The sequence below is a fragment of the Carcharodon carcharias genome, chromosome 4 (genome assembly GCF_017639515.1).
Source record: "Carcharodon carcharias isolate sCarCar2 chromosome 4, sCarCar2.pri, whole genome shotgun sequence".
In the NCBI taxonomy this organism is placed as follows: Eukaryota; Metazoa; Chordata; class Chondrichthyes; order Lamniformes; family Lamnidae; genus Carcharodon; species Carcharodon carcharias.
Window position 1 is genome coordinate 159,952,947 of NC_054470.1, and position 6,000 is coordinate 159,958,946.

The following is a 6,000-nucleotide window of genomic DNA, read 5'->3' on the forward strand; positions in this document are numbered from 1 at the left end:
TTGGCACTGGGCAGGCAGCACAGAAATCTGGAATCTCAGTCTCGGCTGCAAAGAAATGTGTCAATCTCCTTCACTATATTGTCTTCTACCATCACTATATTCTTTTTCACTCCACCACTTGAATGGTTTCCTTTACGTCTGTGCCATGGTCAGTTAGCTCATTCACCCAGCAGTCCCCACTCTCATCCAAACAAGCTGAGAGAACCTCCAAGCTGTTAATTGCAGAGGGTGAGTCTCCTGCGCTCCTGTCCTCTGGGTCCCCTTACCTGCTTCACTTGCAGTCACATCCTCCTGTCCCTGACCGTCTCCCAGATCAGAAGCCCCTATCCTAAGTGGTGTGACCATCCCCTCGTGCAAAGTGCCCAGGTAACTTTGCCCCTCCCTGGTGTGTCTCAGTGTCTGCAGCCCAGCCTCCAGACTTCGAACTGAAGCTCCTCAAGCAGCAAACGCTTACTGCAGACGTGTTTGCCCAATGGAATCCATGAGTTGCCACATGTGGCAACCTTGACACATCACCTGCCATCATTAACGTGTTTAATTATCTACTTATCTTCTTCAATTATTTATTTTCCTTTTTCAAATATTTTGTTAACCTTACCTCCAATTCCTGTACTATTTTAAACTTTAGGAATAGAATAGACCTGAACCACTTACCAGATATTCATCAGACAGCTAGCTTCTTCTCCAACCAGTCAAATTACTTCTTTGTTGTGAAGTCACTATTTTTGTTCACTCTTCATTTGAATGGGCTGGTTCCCGGCATCTGACTGGTATGCCTCTCTGAGTCCCAGGTAAATGTAGGCCTCGAGCCTTGGTCCCAATTTATATTCTCCTGCTCCAGGTTGCTTCCTCATGGGTCCGCCACTACTTCTCTGACCCCCAGTTAGGTGTATGTCTCAAGCCTTTACCATGGGCTTCAGCAACCCTATGTCAAGCCAAAAAGCGGGTCCCAAGCCCACCGCTGGGGCAGTGAGAAAGACTCGGTGATTTTACTGCAAGCAGACTGCTAATTGGCTGCCAACGGGCCCACGTCCAATTAGGATGGCGGGCAAGCTCCTGATGCTGCTGGTCCAATCAGAAGGCCAGCAGATCTGAAGTCTCAGCAGTGCTACTGTGAAAGGTGAGCACTGCTGGGACACATTGAAGACCTCGGGGATGCCTCAAAATGCATTAAATCCAGCCTAATATAAATCTTAATGTGACACTATGTCAAATTTTGTTTTATAATGCTCCTGTGAAGAGCCTTGGGATGTTTCATTACATTAAAGGCACTATATGAATACAAGTTGTTTTTCACTTCAAATTGTCAGTTGATAAGCCCCTAGACTTGGTCATGTCACAGTTGCTGGAGCTGCAAAGGCAAACTTGGGAATATCAGGAAGGGATGTCCGCTGCACTCCTCAGATTGCAAGGCACAATGGAGGAGTCTGTCGGCCTTCAGCCTGAGTTGATAGCGCTACATGCTAATGCATCGAGGTCAACGCTGATAGAATGGCAGCAGCCATGGAGACCCTGGTCCAGGATATTGCTCCTGCACTGTTACACGGGCCGAAATCCATCGCTGACGCCATAGTTGGCTCCAACAGTGTTGGCGCAAGAGGGGTGCGGGCAGCTCAATCTCACTCCAGCTACCCCTTCTCCTCAAAGAGTCAGCCAGAGGCCCTTGGGCACCCATAGGGTTGAGGATCAGCAGTTGCACTGACTGGGGCCATCCACCCAGGTGACTCTGGAAGTGTCCAGTCCATCCGAATCCCCTATTCCTGTGGCCTCAGCAGCTCCAGCTCCACAGGCCGAGGAGGGTGCCACTGCCACACAGCAGGCCATGGCCCTTCAAGTCTTGGCCCTCCAGTGGACGCCCGACAAGGTCATCACAGACAGGGCATTGCTGTCAGTAGGCTGCCTACGCCTCCACTGTGGATGTGCCAGGAGCACCATGACATATTGGCAGGGTTAGGAAAGTAAAGAAGACGTAGTTGAACAGCCTGGGCATGAGTGTTACTTACTTGTACATAATGTTCATTAATGTCAATAAACTCCCAAGAATGTGTCCCTGCCTATGGCTCCTTGTTCTGGTGAGCAGTGTTCATGTCACTCAGGCGTGAAACCTTTCTGCACAAGATAAAGTCAGGTGTCTCAGTCCAGGGCCTCTTCCCTGTGTGTTGAGCAGCCTTCAGACCAAAGTGGTGGTCTACCTCTCACTCCTTGGTCATATTGGTGATGCCTGCGCCTCGACGGTGCTTGTCAATGCTGCGAGAATGTTGTGGGCTGACATCACAGAGTTCTCTCATTCTCTCTGTGTGCTCTCAGCACCTTTAAGATGGGGGCTTGTGTCCATCTCTTCAGCATCTGTGACTGATGACTGTGCTTTTAAAATTTAATGGCTGGTCTCTATGATATGACCCTGATCAGAGAGCACAGGCGAGCTGCCCTCGGCCAGACAGGAGTCAAATGTTCTCAAAGGCTATGTGAAGATCTAGGGAGAGTCCTCACTGCATGTCGTCATCATCCTCCTGGAATCGAGCGACGATTAGGGCCTTCACTGAGCCTCCATGACAGGAACTTTATCATAGAGTGTATGTGCGCCACCATATGCCAGACTGGAGTCAAACATTCATAGATGCAATGTGAGGACCTATGGTGACTCTTCACTGCATGCCGTGATCATCCATCACGAATCTAACAGTTATAAGAGTCTCTTGAGTGCACCTGCCTTGCCTGACCTGTGTGAGGGCCTCATCCCCATCATGGTTGCCTTTGAGGACCTCCTCACCTCATCCCCATCGGTGTCCTCTTCATTGGAGGAGACCTCCAGCTCCTGAATCTCCTCCTCAGCCAGCTCCTCTCCCCATTGCAGCACCAGGCTGTAAAGGGTGCAGCAGACTATGACAATGTGTGACACCCTCTGTGGACTATATTGCAGGGCTCCACCAGACCGGTCCAGGGACCGGAACCTCATTTTCAGCATCTCAATGGACTGTTCCACCAAGTTGCGAGTTGCAGCATGAGCCCCATTATACCTTCACTCTGCTGCAGTCTGAGACCACCACATGGGCAAATCCAATTGCTCTTGCATCCTGGCTGTCCTGGTCCCAGGCAAAATGTACAAAGTTGTGTGCCCTTGCAAAGATGACGTCCATGACCTCACAGATGTATTTGTGGGTGGAGGCTTGTGATATCCCACAGAGGTCACCTGTGGAGCCCTGAAAGGAGCCACTGGTGTAGAAATTGAGCACCGTGGTCACTTTCACGACCATTGGCAGTTGATGCCGTCCATGTCCCTGTGGCACCAAATCCTGCAGCGGGTGGCAGATGTGACCGACCAGTTCCCTAGATATGCACAATTTTCAACGACACCGGTTCTCGGTCATCTTCAGGAGTGAAAGATGGTGTCTACAGATCCTGAGTGTTACTAGGTGATGACCAATGACGACTCACTGCGGTTCTTCGGCGGTGTGTGCAGGAGCCCCAGCCGCCCCATCTTCCCGGGGGTGTTGTTCCTTCCGCTGTGCAGGCAGATGCCTCAGTTGCTCTCTTCTCCATTGTCTTCACTCTCTGTAAGCCACAAGGCATACAGCTAGTTCACCAGGCTCCATGATCCTGATATACTCGTCCTGCAGGATGAAAGAGAGAAACATGGGTGTACTAAGAACCTGTCTTAGGTTAAGTGTGAAGGCTTCTTAGCGCATTGTGGAGAGTGCTGGCCATCACTTGACTGCCTGAAACCCCATCTTCCTCCACCCCACCCCACCTGACCGGTTGATGACAGCTTTGCCCATTGGACTGCATGATGTGTTCTCAGCTCAGTTGCAAGCATTCTCCTAGCCCACACTGCAAGGCTGCACTATTAGTTTGAGCCAGGGGGAGACTGGTCCAAACCGGGATGATGACCTTGCAAGGGGCTGTGAGAGCCTCCACCAGTCACTGCTCCATGGCCAGCTTTCACAAGGAGATTGTACAACATGTCTAGTCATCCAGCTGTTCTGCAGTCCTCTAAAAGGCTCATTAGTTTGCAGTCTGTGCACGAGGGATGTAAAGCTCTGGAGCACTTGGTGGCACTTTGATGCCTCTGTGTTGCATGAGTGGGCAGAAATGCTAGAGGTCCGACTCCAACATGTCAATATGGCTGCGCCTAAACTGTCTCAGCTGCAGAGGAATGGTCACTTTATACAAAGTTTCCCTAATGCGTGGCCGCTTCCCTCGCCCACATCCCCACATCCCGCACGTGCTTGTGCGCTACCTTCAACCGCAGTGCAGCCCTTGCCCCACCCCCCCATGTCCCTCAACCACAGGGCAGTCCTTGCTCCCCCACCCCATGGCGCCTCGATTGCAGGGCAGCCCTTGCCCCAAGCAACCCCCGCACCCAACATGCCTCAACCTTGAAGCCCAACAGGAGACCCGGGCAAGTGCTGTGCAATGTTTCTGTGTACTCATCTCTGAGTTTCCCTCAAAATGCAGCCCGCCAAGTACGCGCCTTTTATATGCTGTTGTTAAGCATGTCAGCGCGCAATCCTGCTGACGTGAGCAGACGATCCAGCAGGTGAGAGACGATTCCAGCGGGCTGGGCTTATAATGATGATAATTTTTATTAAAATGAGGCTCCTGACGTCCGATGGCAGGAAATGTGGCCTACCAATGGTGGGCGAGGCGGACAATCACAAACTGGCTTCACGACATCATGGAATCAAATTTTGGCCTTCTTACCATATCGTCTGCTCATGCCACCAAACATGCCTGACGTCAGCGGGCATGGAAAATCCCAGCATAAATAACAAAAGGGATGATGGACAAGAAACAAAAGATGAGTCTAAAGGAGGTGTAAGTGGGACTAACAAAATCATTACCAATAGCAGGTGTGCAAAAAATGGGAGCTGTGGTCATCATCAGAAATTGTTGAACCCAGTGTTGCAGCTGAAAGGCTGTAAAGTGTCAAATCAGAAAGTGAAGTGCTGTTCCCTGAGTCTATTCGTTTCTTTGACTCTGCACCTGCTTAAACTCTGTTACATCTCCAGAAGAATCAGGTATACTGCTTTGCGTTTCACAGGAATACTGAGGGGCAGTGTCATCTCAGGCACCTTCTCCACGATCAGCTCTCCTGGACCTACCTGCCTGCCTGCTGACTCAACATTGGCTGCCTGACATTGTGCCAGAGCCAAACAGCTGCAGTTGAAGGCATGTTGCAGGCTGATGACATGGCGTCAGCCATGCATCAGCAGGTAGCATTCTCGCCTCTGGGGCAGAACGTTCATTGTCCCTCTCCAGAAACTTCAGCACAAAAATCAGCTGAGGCTTACAGTGCAGCACTGAGGGAATGCAACACTGGCAGAGTTGCCCTCTTTTGGATGAGACATTAAAACTGTGGCTTATTTGCCCTCTCAGGTGGCAATAAAAGATCCATGGCACTATTTCAAAGAAGAGCAGGGAAGTTATCCCCAGTGTCCTGGCCTATATTTATCCTTTAATAAACATCACTAAAACACAGATTATCCAGCCATTATCACATTACTATTTATTGAACATTGCTGGGTGTGAGTATGCTATTGCATTTCCTACACATTGTCACCACATTTCAAAAAATGTATTTCATTGGCTATGTTCTCTGGGATGTTCTGACCTCATGAAAGGAACTGTATAAATGCAAATTTTTCATTTCATTTGCTGTATGGTGATGAGATCCAACCCTTTAAATAGCTTTAGCCACCTGCCAGCGGGAATAGGCGAGCTTTTCACCCACTGCTAGTCTATTTGATGCGTGAAGTTAAAATGAAGCCTCAATTTTCCTGTGAGCCGAAGCCAAAACCAAAACCAATGCTGTTATATATCTTGGCTGGAATCTTCCTGCTGCTATGGAGGCAGGTTTGAAGGTGGGATGGGGGCCAAACTTGGAGATTAGTGTGCTGGTTGGTGCGGCAGTGCATTACCGCTTCCGGGTGATTTTGCCTCAGTCGGATGAACAATGGTAGCGGCTATCTGCCCGGCAGAGGCGCGAAGCCATAATGACCA